The following is a 22,551-nucleotide window of genomic DNA, read 5'->3' on the forward strand; positions in this document are numbered from 1 at the left end:
GAGGAGTAAGATAATCTCTAAGTGTTACAATACCCCTTTGATTGTCAACAATGATAAACCACAAGGCATACACTGTAAAAGTTATCGAAAATTTGTCTCTATTTTGTCTCTCATTAAATTCTAACCCTATGACTTTCTACAGTGCTGCAGGGGAAGGCATTTCCTCGTGAGGAATAGAAAAGACTATTCCTTCTTTATGTTATGGTTTCAATATTTGCAGTCAGCCTTAAGCTGAACTGTAGCACAGATGAGTGTAATAGTAAGCCTTTCCTGACATGTATACCTGTGTGAGTATGCATGCGTGCCTGTGTGCATGAACATGCGTGTGGTGCTTTGAATATCCTTGGCCCAGGCAGTATCACTATTAGGAGGTGTGGCCTTGTTGGAGGAAGTGGGCTTTGAGACCATCCTCCTGGTTGCCTTCGGAACAGGAGGTCTCTCAGCTCCCCCGCAGCACTATGCCTGCCTAGATGCTGCCATGCTTCCTGCCTGGATGATTAGGGACTGAACTTCTGAACCTGTAAGCCAACTCCAATTAAACGTTGTTCTTCCTAAGAGTTGCTTTGGTCATGGTGTCTGTTCACAGCAATAGAAACCTTAACTAAGACAATGGTGTGTGTGTGTGTGTGTGTGTGTGTGTGTGTGTGTGTGTGTGTGTGTGCATATGTGTGTGTATGTGCGTGTGCCTGTGTGCCTACATGTGTTTGTCTAAAGCAACAGAGAGAGGGCTGAAGTGACAAAAATTGCTGTTATTTAATTTTACTAACATTGAGTTCATTAATTGTTAGATTTGAACTAAATCTCTTCTAACTAACTGGGCGCGGTTATATACCTTTAATCTTTAAAGGGAAACCTTGTTTCCCAACACTTGGGTGGCAGAAGTAGCTGTGTCTCTGTGATTGTGAGGCCAGCCTGATCTACAAAACAACTTCCGGGACAGCTGGAGCTACTCTGTCTAAACCACCACAACACAGCATATTTTCACATCTTATTCTGTGTCCTTTTCCACAGTGATGTGTCCTGGACCATAGAGTGAGTGCCATAATTATCCCACAATCTTAAAGTTTATTTGAAAAGCAAATTTGTAAGGGTAAGTCTGTTGGTTAACCTAAACTAATTGTTATCATCTACATACACAGCCCAGCACTAACCCACAAAGAATGAAATATAATGAAAACAGCCTCTGCCTGCTCTCAAGCCCTGCTTGCCCGCTGAGACCCTACACCATGTTTTTCCCTCCTATCTTTCCTGACAAGAATGTTTTCCTTCTAATAAAAAGCCACTTTCCTTCTCTATCTGCCATACAGCAAAATTAGAGCTCAGCCTCTCTTAGACATAGGAGAGACCCAGCCTGAGACATGGAGAAGCACACGTGAGAAACAGCTGAGCATCTCTGCTAAGAATTTATCCATCATCCCTAGTTATAGAATGTGTATCAGCCAGTCTCCTAACCAGTCAGTTTTGAAAGTTTAAAAAAATAATAAATATTTGATAAATGAACATGTCCTGGATACTATTTCTAAGAGGAGAGAGGGGGGCCTGGATGCCATTTTGTAATTTTAATATAGAACATTGCAGTAAGGGCAGTCTGCTTTCTCCTGCCTCATGCTCTACGTGGAAAATAATCGATAAACACTGATAGCTTGACAAAAAGATGTCCAGAACAAAACCAAGTAAAAGCCAAAACCCAAATCAAAACATCAAAACTCAAGACGTCTTCTGTTGTCAGTACCTTTCAGATGTCACCTGCCCTTTCCCCAGTCATTGCTATGCCCTGGAATTCCGAAATATCCACAGGGAAGGGAAGACAAACCAACGGACCAGTCTGAAAGCCTTGATTATCCCACACTGTAATAGTTCCATTCTCACACGTCATTACTGTTAAATGTGACAAACTCTGGTATACAACATCAAATGCATAAACATCTTTGAAGACTAGAAGGAAGGTTGACGAGCTAAGGGACTGATCACTGAGTTAAGTGGGAAAATTCCAAGGCTCTTGCACCTTCTTCTAGAGGTTACATATGGACTTGATGACAGAGTTGGGCAGAAAAGTCTCCAAGAATGTCTGGTTTCCCTACCCAAATGGCTGAGAAGAGAGCAGTACACCAAAATTTTTGGCAACAGGTAAGCCTTCTACACCCAACACAAAGAGAAAGAGTAAGTAGGGAGTTGGTTTTCCACCTCTAAAACTTAGCCCTTCTGTAGAGGATTCAGTAGCAACCATTCAGGTTTTACAAGGTAACATGATGAATCTTTCCACATGCCCACTGCGTAGGAGAGGTCCAGATATGTGGGTCAGCAACACTCATTTGTGGGTACCCATCATTGCATCTGTGGGGATATTTCAGGATGCAAAACTGATTGCTCTCTTCAGCGTGTGCATCCCTCGCCCAATTCATGGAGGGCCTGAATGGAACACATTGAATGAGGAACAAATCTCTAGGCTTATTTTCAAGCTGGGAAATGGGTCTCTTGCATTCAGATGGGGACTTGGACCAGCATGTACCGTCTACTTTCCCAACTCTCTAGTTCAGAAACTACAGCTCAAGTCCATATGTAACCTCTAGAAGAAGGTGCAAGAACCTTGGAATTTTCCCATTTAACTCAGTGATCGGTTCCTTAGCTCGCCAACCTTCCAGTCTTCAAAGATGTTTATGCATTTGATGTTGTATACCAGAGTTTGTCACTTTTAACAGTAATGACGTGTGAGAATGGAACTATTACAGGAATGATCAGCCTCTGTAGGTGACCTGTATTTGTCTGTATGTGATTTATAATCTACCATACATCTGTCCATCCTTCAATTATCTATCTGTAATATACCTTCTATCATCCGTCGCCTACCAACTACCTGGCTACCCAACTAGATAACATCCCTCTATCCATTTGATCCATCCACGCATCTATTCGTGTATTCTCATATTGGTTTTTGTTTGGGGGGGCATTATTCCTCAGTGTAGTATATCATTTTTACTGAATGTAGAACGTAGAGACTCATCTTCCATTCAGCACCAGAAACAAAGGCTTTACTGAGTCTGCAGATCGCACCTAACTACGTTTTTGCAGAGATGGTCACCAAACTGGACAAGTGAGGCTACACCCAAGTGCGGACAACACAGTTAGGCAGGCAGGCTTAGGCTGAGCTTCCCATCCATTGAGGCTTTGTGTCTTCATTAATTGACTGAGTGAAGTGAGAGAGCTTAATTGAGCTGAATGTTCTCCACCTCTGAAACTGAGTTACAAATGAGGTCCCTGGGTGTTAGGGAGTTCAAGATGCCTAAACCCGCTCAATCCTGTGGTAACAAAGTGGCCTGAGCCAGCACTCACTGTCTCCTCCCAGAGGCTGAAGTTCTGGTGGGAAACTGAAATCCTCTGCGAGGGTCAAGGAGCTGGTATAAATCCCCATGCTCATATTTCTAAAAACATCGTCACGGTTCCAGGAAAAAAAACAAAAGACTTTATATATTCCTGAAGATGAGTAAATTGTTCAAAGCACATATGGGATACCTCCCCCAAAAGAGTAAATTAGTCATATAAAAAGGGACCACAAAAGTCTATGGATGAGAACATTAGAAAGCCAGAGCATGGTGTATAATCATGGTACATGCAGATTCATGTGATTGAAATTCACAGAGTCACTGTGTTTGGAAACAGGATTATGTTAAAAATGACAGAAATGGCAAAAAGAACAATGGATACTTAGTGTTTCAATTAGGGCAAGTAAGGAAATAGGTAGATAAGTAGATGCATGATGGATAGATAGATAAATGGATATAAAAGTTAAGAGGAAAGGAACAAGAGAATGTTCTCTGAGATTATTCTTTCTTGATGCTCCTGCAGCGGAGTTTTGTTCAGATTGCCCATGTTGGGCAGTTAACAACCCCCTATGACTACAGTTAAATGAAAAAGAAAATATATGGAACTGTGCCAGGAACTGTGCGAAGAGCTTTGACCATGTGATCCACTTAGCCTCTGCCAGGGAAATGATGTCAACCAGATGGCTCCCCGTGACTGATTTTATTTCTGAAAATCTCTGCATCCAAAATGTGTTGGCAGTTTAATGTTGTTAGGAAACAACATTAGAATCTGACATCCTCTTCTGGCTTCTGAGGATACTCATACATATACAGACACATACACAAACACAGGCAAACACACACAGAAACACACACACAGATACACACACAGAGACACCCCCCCCACACACAGACACACACACACAGACACACACACACAGACACACACAAACTCAGACACACACACACAGACACACACAGACACACACAGACAGACAGACACACACACACACAGATACACACACAGACACACACACACACACACACAGACACACACACACACAGACAGACACACACACAGACATATACACACACACACACAAATAAAAAATCTATAATAAAAGTAGTGTTAAAGTAAATCAACATCTAAATAGGAGCGGCTTCCTATACATGTACTGTGCTCTGTGTTTTATAAACACTAAGAAGACACAATCCAGCACACAATGTGAGTGTCTCCCAGTGTTCCTATCACTTTACGTGGAATTTTTGTAAATTTTGCAATGAAGTATAATTATCTGACACACTGTTAAACTTTATTCCCAACTCTGACTTATGTATACACATACAAATTCATGTGAAATATTCAGAATCCAAAATAACTCAAATGAAGACATCTCAATAACTTTGGGACAATGCCTAAAAGTTTTGCCACCTTCATGCCCCCCCCAAAAATCCAAATCTTAGAAGTTCAGGAGAGCATGCATCCCTTGTTTGAAGTATTGGTTAGAATGCAATGTTGTTTCATAAACTGTCACCCCATGTTGGAGGTGGAGATTTTCAGAGATAAAATCAGTCACAAGAGGCCATCTGGTTGACTGGTTAACATCACTTCCCTTACAGAGGCTAAGTGGATGGCACTGTCAAAACTCTCTGTACAGTTCCTGGTGTAGGGTGGACACTCAATATATTTTCTTTTTCATTTAGCAAACGGACTCTAGAAACACATCAAAGAAAGTGGAGGAAAATCATTCAAACCAGACCCTTGCGAGTCTCCTCCAAGTCTTGTCAAATGTGCTCCTGTCTGCATGAGAAATGATTTGTTTGGAAGAGAGAGCTTGGCATTGAAGCATTTAAAACTTTTTACTTCCAGTAAAGAAACCTTCAATTCAGAATTTAACTCTGTCCGTTGCTTTCTACCTTATAGCCTGGAAGTGCTTTAATCCATGTATTGTGCACAATCGCATTTATAAACCAGACATACCCTTTATTTTCTCCCGTATCTCCTTCAAATTCAAGATAACACCCACACGTTTTTCTCAATTAAAAATATCCTTCTGACTCCCCGCGTTTATGCCTTAATCCATTTTAATTTTCCTTCGTTCATTTCTATTCTTCGTCACCACAATACTAACTCCCTGTCTCACATTCCTGTCCTTCTTCTCACACGGTTCTAAGAAGCCATTTTCACATCAATTGTCCTTTTGAAAAGTGGGCTGGACCACGAGGAGACACCTGCTCCAAAGCTTCTGCCAATCAGTGGCTCATCTGATTTGAAATCCAACAGGAGGAAGTTTATATTGAAACAGCAAAACCACATTCAAACTTAGAAAACAATATTCAGAGCCAATGCAGATTCGTTTACTAAATATTTACTCATTGCTGACTTTTGGAGCTGAGCTGGTCCCCGGTCTTGCTGACGCATGTTCTGTAAGTCCCAAAGGAAAGTCAAAAATGAATAGCAAGAGGTCATCGGTCACACCGCATTTTATAGGGGAAATAGCTAGCTTATCAATACCGAATGCTACACAGGAGTAGAGAAAGAATAGGAGGAAGTAAAGTACTTGTCTGTATATCTGATCTATCAATGCTTCTGCTTGATGATGATGATAGAGATGACGGCTATAATTAAACTGAGTGATGCTGATAGTGATGATGGTGGGAATGATGATGATGATGATGATGATGATGTCAGCGATGATAATATTGGTCATGATGCTAATGCCACGTAACAGTCCCTACTTGTTGAGACCATATGTAGATGGTCAGATGGCATATGTAGATGTTCTCTCTGTCTCTGTCTCTCTTTGTGTGCGTGCGTGCGCACGTGTGTGTGTGTGTGTGTGTGTGTGTGTGTGTGTTCTATGGTGCTTGGAAAAGTCACACAACTTGTACATGACTACCGAGCCCTGGCAAATAGGACATATCACTGCCCTCCGAAAGACCCAACAAACAGCTCAAGGAGTCAGATGCATACATTTGCATCCAACCAATGAACAGAAGCTGCTGACCTCTGTGGTTGAATTAGGGAGAAGCTGGAAGAAGCTGAGGAGGTGAGTGACCCTGTAAGAGGACCAGCAGACTCAACTAACCTGGACCCATGAGATCTCTCAGACACTGGACTACCAACCAGGCAGCATACAGCAGATGATATGAGGCCCTCAACACTTAAACAGCAGAGGACCACCGTGTCTGGGTTCAATCAGACAAGATGCACCCAACCCTCAAGAGACTGAAGGCTCCAGGGAGCTTAGAGGTCTGGTGGGGAGGGTGGGGTGGGGATATCCTCATGGAGACAGGGGGATGGGAAGGAGGTATGGGAAGTGGACCAGTCTGAGGGTGGACTGGAAGAAGAATAAAATTTGGAGTGTAAAAAAAAAACTAAATTAAATTAAAAATTATTATTATTATTATTATTATTATTATTATTATTATAGAAATGGCCTTCATATATAGTCTAGGCTAGCCTTAATTCAAGTTCCACTTGTTTCTACCTTTTGAGTTCTATGATTTATAACTCTAAGCACTAACCCAGCACACCAGGATTTCATTTCATATTCCATTAGTCATTCAGCAGGCTCTTTTAAAATTTTTTTGCTGTCAATCAATTTCTGTGTATACCTCTGTCCAGGTCAGTCTGTTTATAGCCTATATCTCTCCCTTTTCCCCCCTCTCTCTACTGTCTGTCTATAGCCTATACCCCTCTTTCCCTTCTCTCTCTCTCTCTCTCTCTCTCTGTCTCTCTCTCTGTATCTCTCTCTCTCTCTCTCTCTCTCTCTCTCTCTATCTATCTATCTCTATGTCTGTGTGTCCTCAATGTTAACCTTCTCTCCCAATGTCTGTGGGCCTTTCTACACTCCTGTTTATCACACCTCGCACTGTGTCTTTCAACTTATTATTGTATACCTTCCCTTCTTTCTGTGAGCATCTGAGTGTCTCCATGTGTCTGCCTCTGTCTACTCCTAAAACGCCTCTGTGATTTTTGTCTGTCCCTCAGCTGAAACGTTGGGTTTTAAGGCAAGAGAAACCCCCGTCCAGTTCTAAAGATACTCCTCTCTCTGCATTCTGGCAGTGTGCGCAAAGTTGCAGACACCAGTCCATGAAGTGAGAAAGCCAAAGAGGAAGCCACTGTCCTTGGATAAACAACTTGCATCCCCATAAGGATTCAGTGGTACAGAATCAGAAAAGGCTCATTCTGACACCTCTGGGAAGACACAGTGCAGGCATTCACTAGCTGGGTCCAGTAGAATGACGCACTTCATCCACCCGCGCTGTGCTCCCCAATTCCGGAAACAGCGCTCCATTCTGTCTGAACCCGCCCTTTCACTGGTCATGGGAATAAGTGTCCTCTCAGAGCGGTAACGGCTCTGCACCTGCCATGGCCTGAGAACGGTTACTCTCTAAAAGCCTCATAGACGTTACGCCTCCTGTCAGCTCCTCGCCCATCAAGAAACACAAGAAACAAGCTTTGAATTTTCTATTTACCAGCCTGAAGGAGAAAAGTGCTTTATTTTTCTCTAGTTTCCCGGGATAATAACTACTTGTGCCTTTTGCATTTGTGGGATCAGTCGCGATGATCTCACATGTATGGCTGAACACGTCCTTCAAACTGCTTAGGCGAGAAGAGAAAATCAGTCCATTTGTCTGCTCAGGTAGAAACGTAACTTTGAGCAGGAGTTTTGTTGCTGTCATTACACACATGCACATATGCACGCATATCATATTCACAAGTGAATACGAGAAAGCTAAAACAACTGGGTTTTAGATTATTTAACGCCAACAACCCAGAGTTTCCATAAACATCCTTGCTGATAACTTTTCTGAAAGCGGCATTGCAAATGAAGCCTCTGGGAGAGCATTTAAGGGGCGTGCTGAAATTCCAAGGAAACATTACGTTCAGAATCTCAATCGTGTCTTATATAAAGAGTTCCCTGTGTGTGTGCACAAATGTACATGTGTACACTATACAGGAGCACGCTCTGTGTGGTCATGTAAGCATAGCTCTGGGTGTAAGCACATGTGTGTATGGGTGCATGGGGGGGTGAATGTTTTTGTGTCTGCATGTGTCCACCTAGCACATATGTTCTGAGCATGAGTCCTACGACTTAATGTTCAGACTGAGAGCAGCTAACATCGACCTTCACCACGTCCAGTTCTGTTATTTCAATTGATACATCCAGTCTGAAGCAGACACGAGACAAGGTGGTCAGTGCTCGCCTTCAAGATCAACCCTGAGGTAGGAAAGGGCTGCACTTTAATTTCTACATAAACCCACATTTTCTGTCACCATGTGGCTACACTAAAGTTAATGATTGAAGTGAATATTTCTACTTAGCTCATTTTAAGGCGATTGAGGGAATATGATCCTGCTGCAATTATTCAGAGGTGTTCGTTTGTTCTCAAACTCTACCAAGGGTCTTGATGAATTCCCACAGTTCTTTTCAATTCCCACAGTTCTTTGCATTCAGCTCAGCATCATGGGAACAGGAAAACAATCCTCAAAGCCTTATAAGTTATCTTTAGTTTTTAAGTCCTGTCTGTAACCTTATAAAGCAAGGACACACACACACACACACACACACACACACACACACACACACACACAGAGAGAGAGAGAGAGAGAGAGAGAGAGAGAGAGAGAGAGAGAGAGAGAGAGCTGCTGCCACAAGGAAGCATGTGCCACCCAAAGGCAAGCTTTAGGTGAGAGTGTAGGTGGAGAGTAACTTGCAACTGAAGCAACTGTTTCAACGATACAATTTTACACTATCATTTTACATGTAGAAAAGCAGCAGGACATTACACAATGTTTCTAGTAAACTAAGGTTTCTGAAAGGAAGGGTAACTCCTTAAGAAAATTGTAAAAAAAAAAAAGCCAAAATAAACAACAATATGACTATAACCCAAATCTATGATTAATCAACTCACAGGGAAAAGGAAAATGGAATATTTATGCAACATACACGAGCTCTTCCTTAAGAAGCAACATGAGCTCATACACAACCTCTTCAAATGATGGCTCAAGAAGTAAAGGCACTTCATCCAAGACTGATAACACGAGTTCCACATTGACACTCTCATACCACAGGAAAGAATGAAAGACCAATCCTCTAGAAGTTGTAACTTCCAAAGTTATCCTACGGAATGGGCATGCACACTCATATGTGCACATACATTTAAAAAAAAAATCAACACGCACGTCATGTGACTTTAATAAGAAACGTAGTCTTTTCATTTACGTTATTATTGCTAATAATTTAAATATACTTAAAACCATGTATTTCTAAGGCAGTATTAGGAAGGCAATAAAACGGAAGTATATGCAAGGGTCTCCTGGGTTTAATTGTTGGGCTTAGCATTGGTTCATGCAGGGGTCTGTCATGTTTTAAAGGGTCCCCTTAAGTCTGATCTTCAAGTTTGCAATGCAGGCAGCAGATCTTCAAACATTATAAACTGGCCATTCCTGGGTTTTCTTTTTCTTTAATTTTACTTTCATAAAATAGTCTCATTTCTTTTCATGAAGTAAAAGTCCTCATGATCTGGCAGTAACAGGAATAATTAACAATTCAACATGTATTTGCTTAACATCTATTTTGTGATTTAAAGAAAAGGAGTTATTGCCACAGGTAAGCGAAATATTAGCTACCTTTTTTGTTTCATTTTTAACTTAGGCTAATAACCAAAACACTGGAACTTTTGACAACGTCAGCGAAGGCACAAGCATGCTTGCCCACCTGCTTACAAATATTGGCTGCTTGCCCACCTGCTTACAAATATTGGCTTAAAGAATGCTGAAGATTCAAACTTTAGATGGGCAGATATTAAGAAACAGAATGTTTACCTTTACGTTTATTTATCCTAAACTTGAAATCCCGGATGCTTTGTGTCACTGATTTTTTTTATAATTTTCCTACTTACTGCTCTCATCAATTATTAACTCACAGATCTTCGAGGTAAGAATGTCTCATGAAGATTTTATTTAAATCTCTTTACATGCGCCGTCTACAGCCAGTTCATAAGCGAGTCTCGCTCTCCGAACTCCTCAGGCTCCTTTAGCGATCAGGGCTTCCGGGTAACTTTTGGGTAAGGGCTCTAAGGATTGCCAGTGCTTGCTGAGCACCAGCTGAGGGTTGAGGAGGTCACCGCTCAGTGGAACTGAACACCCATTACACTGTGCCTTTCTCTCAGAGGAGGAGTCCACAGGCAGCGGAATCAAGTTACTGAAACTTGAAGATACTCAGGTGCAGATAAACTGCGGCTCTAACTCAGCCACAGGTGAACAAAATAAAAGGATCACCTAGCAAAACGGCAACCCTCAGAGAAAATCAACATCTTTATAACAAAAACACCTGCCCAGGGACCAAACAAACTAGAGGCAACACTCTAGGATTAAAATTATGCCTGTTCAAAAATTATTTTCTTGTCTAGAGTTAAGTAACACCACAACCTAGGTATCTGGTTTCTATTCTTGACAGATGGTCTTTTTTTTTTTTTTTTGGCAAGCATGACTGGAGTTAAGTTCTCAGAATGCACTGCATAACTAGTCAACCCCCGTCCTGAAGATCTGGGCTAAGATTCCATTACTTTGATGGCTTTGTATGCATGGGACACATGTTAGAGTCTCAGGAGACCGAACTGGTTATTTGGGGGTCCATTTCCCCAACCAAAACATGCCTGTAAAGTAAGAAAGCTGTTGAGACCATGGAGGACTACCTTTGTATGAGCAGGAAAAGGTCCACCTAGATCCAAGCGCTGTCCCCCAGACACTTCCCAAAAGTAACATAATTTCCAGTGCACTGAAGAGGACCTGGTAACATCATTCAGGTCCGCAGTCCAACAGAACCCGGCAGACCGCACAGCATGGCTAATCACTCAACAATCAGCTCACTTTTAAAATAGTACCTTCAGCAATGTCACCCATAAAAGTAAACACTCGTGTTGGGGCACATAAAACACAGCACGCCAGGTGTTATACTTCTAGTGAGAAGTAACTAGAGAAAGTGATTTAAGCTTAAAACTAAAACCAAATGAAGCAGTTATAATTCAAAGGCATTTATACATACACTGGCATCTCTAAAAATCACAAGACCACTTAGCCATCGGGGAAGGCATGTAAGCACGCTTGAATTCCCAGAAAGTAACTTCTTGGCCATCAGTCTGGCACGCAGTGACCAAACGTGGGAGAAAGTGATGTCACAGCGGAGGGACAGCACATCCAAACAGGCTCTCGATGTTCTGCAGAGCTCACTGCTCTCTTAAACTTAAAAAGAGTCAGGAAAAGAGGGGAGCGAGGAACTTACTTGCCTCTTAGAGTTTCATCTTTAGTCCACGCGAGCCCACGCAGTAAGTCCCCGGGGCCAAGATCGCTTCTGCACATCTCTTTGCAAACCACCAGCGGCTCGCTCACTTTCGTCTGAAGATGACTGATTCACTCACAAACTATGCTCTCGTTTCTGACCAAGCATTATTAGCCACTTTCGTTTCACCACGCGCAAACGCACGCACACAAAACATGACTGGAAACAAATAAAACAGAATCTCTTAAGGTACTAACCGAGGAAGTATCCTATCTGCCCCCTCCATGTTCGGAGGTGCTTGCCAACTGCCTCAGGTACCAGGAGAAACTAACCCCAAGCTGCTAGCGGGGATCCGCAGGCCCTCTATCTGTGGCTATTAACTCAGCTGGCTGGAAAGCAATTAGCTCTCCCGCTCCTCTCAGCTTATCCAGGAGACAGTTGGATGTGCTAAGCCACGAGGAGGCTGCCTGAATGCTTTTGCACCAATTAGGAGCAGGTGCCACAGCCCCGAAGACAAATTGACATCCCACTGTTCATGCTGCTGAAGGCTTTTATTGTGCAATGTCCCCTCAGCCCGTCTGGTGGGGGCTGTCTGCTCTTTTGTGCGGTTGTACTGTTTCAATTAAACCGGATTACAAAGTTCGCCGCTTAGGCTCCTGTGACAATATTATTGACCAGGTAAAATAATGTCTTGAGCTCTATTCGCCATTCCCCCTCTCTTTCTCGCTGACCTGTTTCCCCCCTTTTAGCCAATGTATCTACACAAATACAACATCTACAACCAATGCCTTCATATCTGCGGCTCGTTGGGGAGCAGGGGTGGTGCAGAACCCTCCTGCCTTGATTTTGGAGACTAAAGTAAACAAACGGGTGCTAAGCTGAAAATATGAAGTTGGGTATATTTCTTTAATATTGTTACTGGCACCTTCGCCCTGATTTAGATTTTTATGTACCTGTGAAAGTTAGTTATGGTGCATTCTAACCAGACTCAACACTTTGAGTACATTTATACTACAAAAGTTTATACAAGTCCCATTAAATCTTGCCAATATATTTCAGAAAGTATCGTACTAGTGGGCAGAGGAAGGCCAAACATTCTAATTCCCCTGTTGCAGTTCAGAAAACACCCAGCCCCGCCCCCATGCTCAGCAAACCTTTAATCCTCCCTCCCCCGCCCCCACCCGGCTCCCCAGGTGGATTCCCATGTGCTAACTGGGACTGTCACCAGTATTTGACCTAGAGAAACCAGACATTTGGTCACATCCCCAAGGAAAAGTAACACAAGCGTTACTAAGAGTTTGAGAAGAGTCATTAGACTGGACTTTCACTAGTGAGAAGCACTTTTACTGAGACCATTGGACAAACAGCTGCGATAATAAGAACTTCCAACTGTAATTTTGTATTAATGAAAAGTCACCCTCGCTCATGGTGAAATTCAATTACAACCTCCATGACGCATCGAAAATTCAGCCACAACACAGAAAAATCCCATCTCCTTCTTGTCTTCCAAGAGAAATTCGATTATCAATCGGATGGTTTCATAAAGTTGCTGATTTAACTTCTTTTCTGTTTTTAATAATAAAGAAATGACCACGTCGCTGTGTTTAGACACTAGCAAAAATATTTTCTGTCAAAAGTTGGCAAACCGTAGTATCATGCAGAGTTTAAAAGGGAATTTGAGACAGTTTAAAAACCTATCAGGAAAGGGTAGGGGCAGAGTCTGAGAAAATTAAATAACGTATCAACCAAGGTGATAATCTACTATGATGATAATTTCTGTAAAAGAACCATTGTAGAATATTCTAGACTTATTCCCACTCCCCTCCTTCTCCACCTCTCTCCATCTCTCCCTCTTCTTGTAGCGCCGTTGAATTCAAATCCGTCTACTCTTAGAAAGTCATGATTTCATTTCTTCAATACATTTATATTTGAATTAACATAAATATTTCATGATACGCCTGTGAAAATATATAGCATACATGCATCAACTTTAATTATCTTTTAAATGATATCTGTTTTGGTATTTCCTTTTTTTAGCTTTGATTTTTATTACTTTTATTTATGTGCTTCTTTATTTATTCGATGTGTGCGCATGCATGTGTGCAAGGTGTGTGTGTGTCTGTGTATGTATGTGTGTGTCTGTGTGTCTGTGTGTGTGTGTGTGTGTCTATGTGTGTGTGTGTGTGTCTGTGTGTGTCTGTGTGTGTGTGTCTGTGTGTGTATGTGTGCACGCATGCATGCCACATTAAGTGCATGGAAGCTCCAAAGCATCTTACTGGAGTCAGGTCGATTCTTCCTACAGTATGAGTCCTGGATGTCATATAGTTGGCATGAAACCAAGAACCTTCACTCATAAACCCGCTCATGGGTCCAGATATTGAGTTTTCCATTATAGTAACTGTGCAGACACTTTGTTTAACACGGATGAATTTCCAAGCTCCACCTTACTACCATCACTGGTGTTTTGGGTTAGGGATACCTCTCCAATATTGTAGCCTGATAGCGTTGTGTTCTGCTTGGGCCCTGTATATACACTAAAGGGGGATTATTTCTCTTCCTGACAGACATTCCTTGCCATAAAGAGTCCTCACAAATGTGAGAATTCTTTCATCATCATCATCATCATCATCATCATCATCATCATCATCATCATCATCATCAAAGTCGTTTTTGGTTCTTTCTGGGTGGACCATTGCACAATTTGGCATAATTCTAATAAGTTTCTTTCGGTGTGTGTGTGTGTGTGTGTGTGTGTGTGTGTGTGTGTGTGTGTGTGTGTGGTGTTTCTATATACAGAATGATAGACATAGCTTTTATATATGTATTTCAAAGTACTTTAGGTAAATTTACAAAACATTTTTATTGTGGTTTCAAACATCTTCACTGTTAGTTTTGTTCTCTGTCTCACTCTGTTTCATTTTGCTCCCACCTCTCCCCTCAGATGAGGACTCTTTTTCAAAGTGTCCCAGATAAACAGTGGCCAAGTGGTCTGTTTCAGGAAGTACAATACTTTCTCTGGCAGGCAAAGAATCTGCCACATCAAGGGGGCATTTTAAGAGATACAGACAATCACAAATGCAGGAAATAAAGCATATCTTATTTAAGAAGAAATGGAACGTTGCATGTTTTTGGAAAACATAAATATTGAAAAGCCCTAAATGTGAAAAGGGTTTAAATATTAAATTAAGATTTCACTCATTTCTGTTTACAGTCATGTATTTGCAGCTAAGATAAATCATTGGATATAAGGCAAATTGACAGTGGGTAAATTACATTTAAAACTTTATAGATGAACAGCTACATTTTTAAATTTGAAGAAAATAGCATTACACCCTTTGTCTGGAAGAGCATTCAATCAGAAAAGTATGCATAGACATTGATATACCATAAGACATGGATTAATCACTTGTAACTGTCAACTCCTAGGGTGGCTTCTCTTCTCTTCTCTTCTCTTCTCTTCTCTTCTCTTCTCTTCTCTTCTCTTCTCTTCTCTTCTCTTCTCTTCTCTTCTCTTCTCTTCTCTTCTCTTCTCCCCTTCCCTTCCCTTCCCTTCCCTTCCCTTCCCTTCCCTTCCCTTCCCTTCCCTTCCCTTCCCTTCCCTTCTCTTCTTTCTCTTCTCTTCTCTTCTCTCTCTTCCTCCTCACCCTGAAACATGCCAGGCAAGTCCTCTATCACTGACCTCTAGCACTAGCCACTCCCCCCTCTCTCTCTCTCTCTCTCTCTCTCTCTCTCTCCCTCCCTCCCTCCCTCTCTCTCTTTCTTTCTTTCTCTCCCTCTCTCTCCCTCACTTCCTTCCTTCCTTCCTTTCTCTAAACTTCACTTTTTGACTTGCCTAATCACAGCCTTATTCAAAAATAGCCATTTCTATACAAAACAATTAATTTTACGTGGGTCTCTTAGTATACAATGTTTATGTTATGTTGCATCCTAAAAATTCATGCTATTGTAACCACATTGTGTGAAAAAAATTTCATAAACATATACTGTCACAATTTATATTTCTAGAGCAGTGACACTGAAACGGGATTATTATGAAATATATAATGTGGCATGGGGGGGGTTATCTGGTGGGCCCATGACCAGGTGTTTTCCTAAGAAATTACACCATGCAACAGATCTGGTATAAAGGGATTTAAGGGAAGACGAGGCAGTGAGGGCCTAGAGAAGGAGTAGAGACAGACTTGTGAACATGTAGACAGGCAGAGAAACAGGAGTGGAGCCATGAGGGCAGGGGGTGGGAGGCAGAGAAGAACAGAAAGGGGAAAGAGCTGTGGAGAAGCTAAATGCTGCCCACACCTGAGACACCTTGCAGCATCAGGTGAAAGTGATGACCTAAGCCATTGCTAGGTCCCTAGGAGGAGTCTAATGGAATCCCTTGTAAGTATGGAGTCCTCTTGCTGGATGTCAAAAATCACCCCTTCCCGTTGAGCTGGTCTCCACAAGTGTCTCTGTCTATGCCAGTTCTTCTGTACAATGTTTTATAGGGACAGTTAAAAGGCAAACTCACAAAGACAATTTTCTGTAATATTAGCTTAACAATGGGTTGATGAAGAGAGTTTGCCATTATGCTCGGCTTCTTCTCTTGCTGAGGGCTGACTGAAAAATGCAATTCATTCCTTGGAGAAGTTCAAACAAATATTTATATTAACAAAATATAATGTTCCTTGTGGGCTCTAGACATTGCCCCCCTTCCCCCTGAAATATTTCAAAGCATCTGATTAATGTGTAGTAACTAGCAGTATAAGTCTTGTGCTATTCTTAAATATAGCCCATTGAGAAAAGCAAGAGGTAAGATGACGTTTTTCCTCTCCTTATAAAATGAGGAGTGATTTCTCGAGTCGATAGCTATGGCAAAGTAAAGGGGAGAGAATGCATTTTCCCCTCAACCCAGATTAAAGCTTCGCCGCACATAATCCTCTGCAGTATTACTAAGATAGCCTGCTTACCATAGGCACCTAGGCACCGTCTCCTCGAGTTGGCTGGAATCAAGCTGTTGCAGGCTTGTTACTATTCACAGTTATTGACAGTTGAAATCCAGAGCTGCTAGTAAACCACCCAGTAAGACCTAGGAACTAGAGCCTTGGGACTCATCTACACTCACATCAGTGAGACTTTGCCACTCTTTCCTGGTGATTGTGTGTATGTGTGTGTGTGTGTGTGTGTGTGTGTGTGTGTGTGTGTGTATTTGAAACTACAATACAGTGCAGCATTTTGCATCTTCCCTTTCTCCCTACAAACCTCCCCATCCGTTTACCCTTGCGCTCTCTCAAACACAGAAGAAAGAGGGTAAAGAAGCAATCAGGATGTCTGAAAAAGTCATTAAGAATCATGCTATTCTTAGTTTCTGTAGCATTACATATGATTCAGATAAATCGGTGTACACATTCACATACCCAGGTTTAATGAAGCTTTCCCATCTGGGCTCAGAATGCTCCTCTAAATGGTATTACACTTAACAGAAAAGATCTACCACTCTTTACTGTCCTGATTTGGTAATATAAATTTAAGTCGGTCTTGCCAGAAGTATCTAATTCATTGCACTAAGTAATCATTTACTTAAGGGACAGCTCAGGGGGACCAGAATGTAAAAAATCTTTGAATATTCAGATCAAATGGGTAGCAACAAGCAACTAGCTTACAAGAGTAACTTGTGAAGCTGTCGGCCACACAAAACGGGAAATCAGGTCGGCTAATTGCAGATCTTCATGTGGCCTCTTCCAAATCCAATACCCCAGCTCTGTAGTAAACCCCAGCTTCAGCCTCCCCTCCCTCCTTTCCCGAATCTCTTCTTCACTCATCCCTTTGTCTTAGCCCCCAGATCCAGCAGCAATTTTCTACCAACCCCAATTGCAAACCACCAAGGAAGCAAGTAGACCACCAAAGCAGGCAGGCAAAGTCTTAGTGCTTCCTGCTCCGTCCTATCCTCCAAAACTAATCATCCAGTGTCATCCTCACTCTCTTGCCCTAGTTACCATGAACTGGGATACACTGGCGAAACACCCTACTTTCATACCTCGGGTGGACCCTGTCAGCACCGCCTTCTAGCCTATTCCTCAGTATCATCTCCAAATACTTAGAAACAATTTTTTTTCAGAAGCCATAGTGGCCACACCTAGCAGGATCTCAGTGGCATTCCCTACCTGGCAACACATATTCACCTACACTCTTCTGAGAACCAGATAGGGCAACAGAAACCAAGAAAACAAAACTCCCGCTCAACAAAGACAAAACCAGATATCAGCACCTAGAATTGCAGTCTTGCCAAACCCAGATGCTTATGCCTAAGTAAAATCAAAATCAATAACAGTCAGGACAATATGTGCGTCCCTGCCTCCCTTCAGCCCAGGAACCCTACTCCAGAAGTCCCTGGAAATGCTACATCACTGATCACAAGACAAGATCCTTAACATAATCTTTATGAGTATGACAGAGGTCCTTAAAGAGGAAATTAATAAATACATTTAAAATAATCTATGAAAATGGAAATAGTGAACGGACATGAATAAAACAGTTCAGAACTTGAAAGTGGAAACAAACTGAGAGAGATCTGAAAAGGGAAATTTTAACACCTTGCACAAGAATCTCAGAAGCAAGCCTCACCAACAGAATACAAGAGATGGAAGAAACATTGAAGACAAAACACAAGAAATGCTACTTCAGTCAAAGAAAATGTTAAATATAAATAAATAAATCCTGGCACACGACATCCAGGAAATCCAGGTTGTTATGAAAATACTAAATCTAACACTGATAGGAATAGAAGAAGGAAAGGGAACTCTGGTCTAAATCATAGGAGAAAATTTCCCCAACGTGAGGAAGCTGCATACCATTTGTACAAGAAGCATATAGAACATCAAGTAACACTGGACCAGAAAAAAATTCACACTGGCTTATAATATTCAAAGTATTAAACATACAGAATGGTGAGAAAAATGTTAAAAAGTTGCAAAGAAAAGAATACCAAGTAACATAGAAAGGCAGACCTATTAGAATAACTCCTGATTTCTCAATGGAGACTCTAAAAGCCAAAAGGGTCTGAACAGACATTCTATAGACTCTAAGGGACTGCAGATGTAAGCCAAGATGACTAAGCCAGGAAAAACTTAACTACAAAAGATAAAGAAACAAAGACACTTCAAGATATAACCAAATTCAAGCAGTATCTACCTGTAAATCCAGACCTAGAGAAGGTGCTGCTAAGAAAACTTCAACCTTCAAGAGGTTAAGGAAAACCAAGAAAACAGAAGAAATAAATAATTGAAGGCCAGCAAATCAAAAGGGGGAAACACACACACACTGCCACCATCACCAACAAAATAACAGGAATAAACAAACACTGGTCATTGATGTCTCTCAATAGCAATGGTCTCAATTACCCAATTAAAAAACAAAAAAAGTGAAACACATGACTAACATAATAGTTGTAAAACCAGGATCCATCCTTCTGCTGAATTGAAAAAAAGCATACCTTAACATCAAGAATAGACATTGCCTAAAAGTAAAAGATGGAAAAAGATATTCCCAGCAAATGACTCTAAGAAGCCAGTCTGTAGGTTGATGTCTACATGCAGTTGAAAGCTGGCACAACTTAGATCAAGGCCCATGATTGGACAGTAAAAAGTAAGGTGTGGAAGGAAGTTTTACTAAGGTTGGAGAGAAGGGGAAAGGAAGAGAATCAAGATGGAGATAGAGAAGGACCCAGGTCCGGATGGTTCTAAATGGCCATAGCTCGTTATGTATATTTCTTAAAGGATGGATTTCTATAAGTAAATCTTTCTTATCTAGGTGGATGGTTTATCTTTTTCAATTGGTTGTGAGTTTATAGTGTGGATGTATTGTGAATTGAGAATTGAACATATAAATCTAATTGTTGGGTTATAGTCTGTTGAGTCTTGATTTTACCAGGTAGCTGGAACCAGAGAGTTCACAGCTAGTAGAGGGCCACCAGGAGAGATACTAACCAGAGTTAAATTATGATTAGTTCCATATGGCTCTCCAGTGCTGGGACTAACTGTAGAGACCAGCATGGCAAGGTGGAACAGCTCATGGACCACCTGAGTCTGAGAGTACTTGGGGGCAGCATGGAGCCACTGAGATAAAAGTACCCCACAGTGCCATGTGGCCCTTCACATGCCAATGCTAGCATGGGATAAAAAGCTACTCATTTTTAATATTTACCACAATACCAGTCAGCAAAGCCATTCTAAGTTCTGACAAAAGAAAAAAACCCACCAAGATGATATTAAAATTCTTAATATCTATGCACAAACACAAGGACGTCCACATTCATAAAAGAAACACCACTGCTTAAATCACATATTGACCCTCACACACTGATAGTGGCTGACTTCAAAACTACACTCCTTCCAATAGACAGGTCATCCAGACAAAAACTAAACAGGGAAATAATGAAGGAAACTGACTTCATGTAACTAAAGAACCCAAGATACATTTACAGAACATTTCATACAAACACAAAAGGATATACCACCTTTTCAGTAGTTCATGAACTTTCTCCAAAATTGAATACATTCGTGGACACAAAGTAAGTTTTAACAGATGCAAGAAAACTGAAATAACACCCTGCATCCTATTTGACCACGATAAATTATAATTGGATATCAAGAACAACAACAAAAACAGCAACAACAACAACAACAACAAATTCATGGAAACTGAACAACTCATTACAGAATAAAATATAGATCCAGACAGAAATTAAAGACATTAAAATCTTTCTACAATCAAACAAAAATGAAAATCCAACATACCCAAACTTAGGGGATAGTGAAAGTGGTTGATAAAGGCATGTTCATAGTGCTAAGTGCCTAAATAAAGAAATTGGAGAAATCGCATACTAGTAACTTAACAGCACACCTCAAGACTCAAGAACAGAAAGAGAGAATCACATAAGAAAGGATAAAATCCAGGATTGAAGTCAATGGAATAGACAATAAAGCTCAGGGTTGAAATCAATAAAACAGAAGCCAACAAAATCAATGCAAAGCATCAGCTACAGGAAGCATTAGTTCTTTTAGAAAATCAATAAGATGGACAGATCTTTAACCAAACTAACCAAAAGGCAGAGAGAGGAGATCTAAATTAACAAACAGAGATTAAGGTGGGGTACAAACAACAGATATCAAGGACATTCACGAAATCATGGCATACTTTAAAAAATTGTACTGTACGAAATTGGAAAATCTAAAAGAAACAGATAGTTTTCTTAATGCAAACCCCCTACCACAGTCAAATAAAAATTAGGTAAACAAAAGTTAAACAGATCTACAATCTCTAGTGAAATAGTAGTCATTCAAAGTCTCCCAAGCAGAAAAAGATGAGGGACAGATGGTTTTAGCACAGAATTTTACCAGACTTTCAAAGAACTGATGCCAATACTCTTCAAATTATTTCACAAAATTATAAGAAATGGAATATTGCCCAATTTGTTCCCTGAGTCCACAGGCCCCCCGATACCGAACCACATAAATATCTAACAAAGAAAGACAATTATAGACCAATTTTGCTCATGAATATAAATGTTAAAATATTCAATAAAATACTTGTCAACAAAAAGTCAATAACACATCAAAAAGATCATCCACTATGATCAAGTAGGGCTCATCTTAGAGATGCAGGGTTGATTCAATATGCTAAAATCAGTAAATGTAATCCACCAGATTAGCAGACTGAAAGTAATAAACCATGTGATCATCTCCTTAACTGGAGAAAAAGTCACTGACATAACCCAGCACCCTTTCACAATAAGTTTTAGAGAGATTAGGGATGCAAGGAATATCATTTTTCCTCTTCTTGTATACCTATGACAAATGGACTGATTAAAAATCAGGGAACAATACTGTTAATAATAGGCTCAAAATACATAAAATACCTTGAGATAACTTTAATCAAGCAAGTGTATACTGTATGATAAAAAGTTTAAGACACTGAAGAAAGAAGTGAAAGATATCAGAAGATGCCAAGATCTTTGATTGGATGACCATTTTTACTATATAAAACCAAATGATATATAAGCATTATACAAACTTAGTGCGATGACCATCAAAATTGTAACTCAATTCTTCATAGATCTTGAAAGGACAATTTTCTGCTTCACATAGAAACATAAAAATCTTAGGATGGCTAAAACAATCCTGAATAATCAATTATTCAGATCTGGGATGGCTTTCCTCACTCAGGATGAAATTTTCTAGATCCATCCATTTACCTCCAAATTTAATTTCAAGAGGCATAAAGACAGATAAGAGTTGTAAAATATTTTTGCATGCCATGTCCACTGTTAAGACATTTCATGCCTGGCTTATGGTTACTTCACCACTATCACAACAAAGAAAGAACCATTAGACTTAACAAAATAGCTTATTTTACATAGGCTAATTATGTTTCTAATTGGATCATTAAAATTCCAGGTCTTACACGTTAGATGTATTAACACATTGTTGCTACAAAATAAATAACAAAATAAAAAGAGCAATGTATTAGCATAGCACACACTATTTCTCATTGTCTGTGTGGGGAGAGTTCATGTAGTAGAAGCATGGCCGCAGTGAGCTTCCCTCTCAGTTTGACTAAAGAATAGTTGATGTGCAAGCTCATTCAAGTTGCCTGGTGCCAACAATTGAACCATAACCATATGACTGAGAGCTCTGGCTTGACTTTTAATAGCTCAGCCAGAAGTCTACTAGAAGCTGCTCAGTGGAGATAGAAACTATATACTCTGCTCCTCAGTCACAGACTCGCCCCTCCTGACAGTTATATTAGAGCCACCAGAGAACTTACCCTGAACCATCGATAAACCTTACTCCCATACTGCAACATAACCCAGAATATTGCAGGGTTGATGTTGCAATCACTTGGATTGAATCGTGAGACAGTGGTGGGTCCTCCCCATGATACGAGGAGGGAAACTTGAGGCACATCAGCGTGTCTGACTTGGAAAT

The 22,551-nt window shown here is 40.8% G+C and overlaps 1 long non-coding RNA gene across 1 annotated transcript in view; it reads right to left on the minus strand.

The window, feature by feature from the left end:
* The window catches only part of LOC116887698, a 386,781-nt gene that overhangs the window by 108,026 nt on the left and 256,204 nt on the right, over positions 1-22,551 (minus strand). The window lies entirely within an intron of this gene.

This window comes from Rattus rattus, chromosome 18, assembly GCF_011064425.1.
Source record: "Rattus rattus isolate New Zealand chromosome 18, Rrattus_CSIRO_v1, whole genome shotgun sequence".
In the NCBI taxonomy this organism is placed as follows: domain Eukaryota; kingdom Metazoa; phylum Chordata; class Mammalia; order Rodentia; family Muridae; genus Rattus; species Rattus rattus.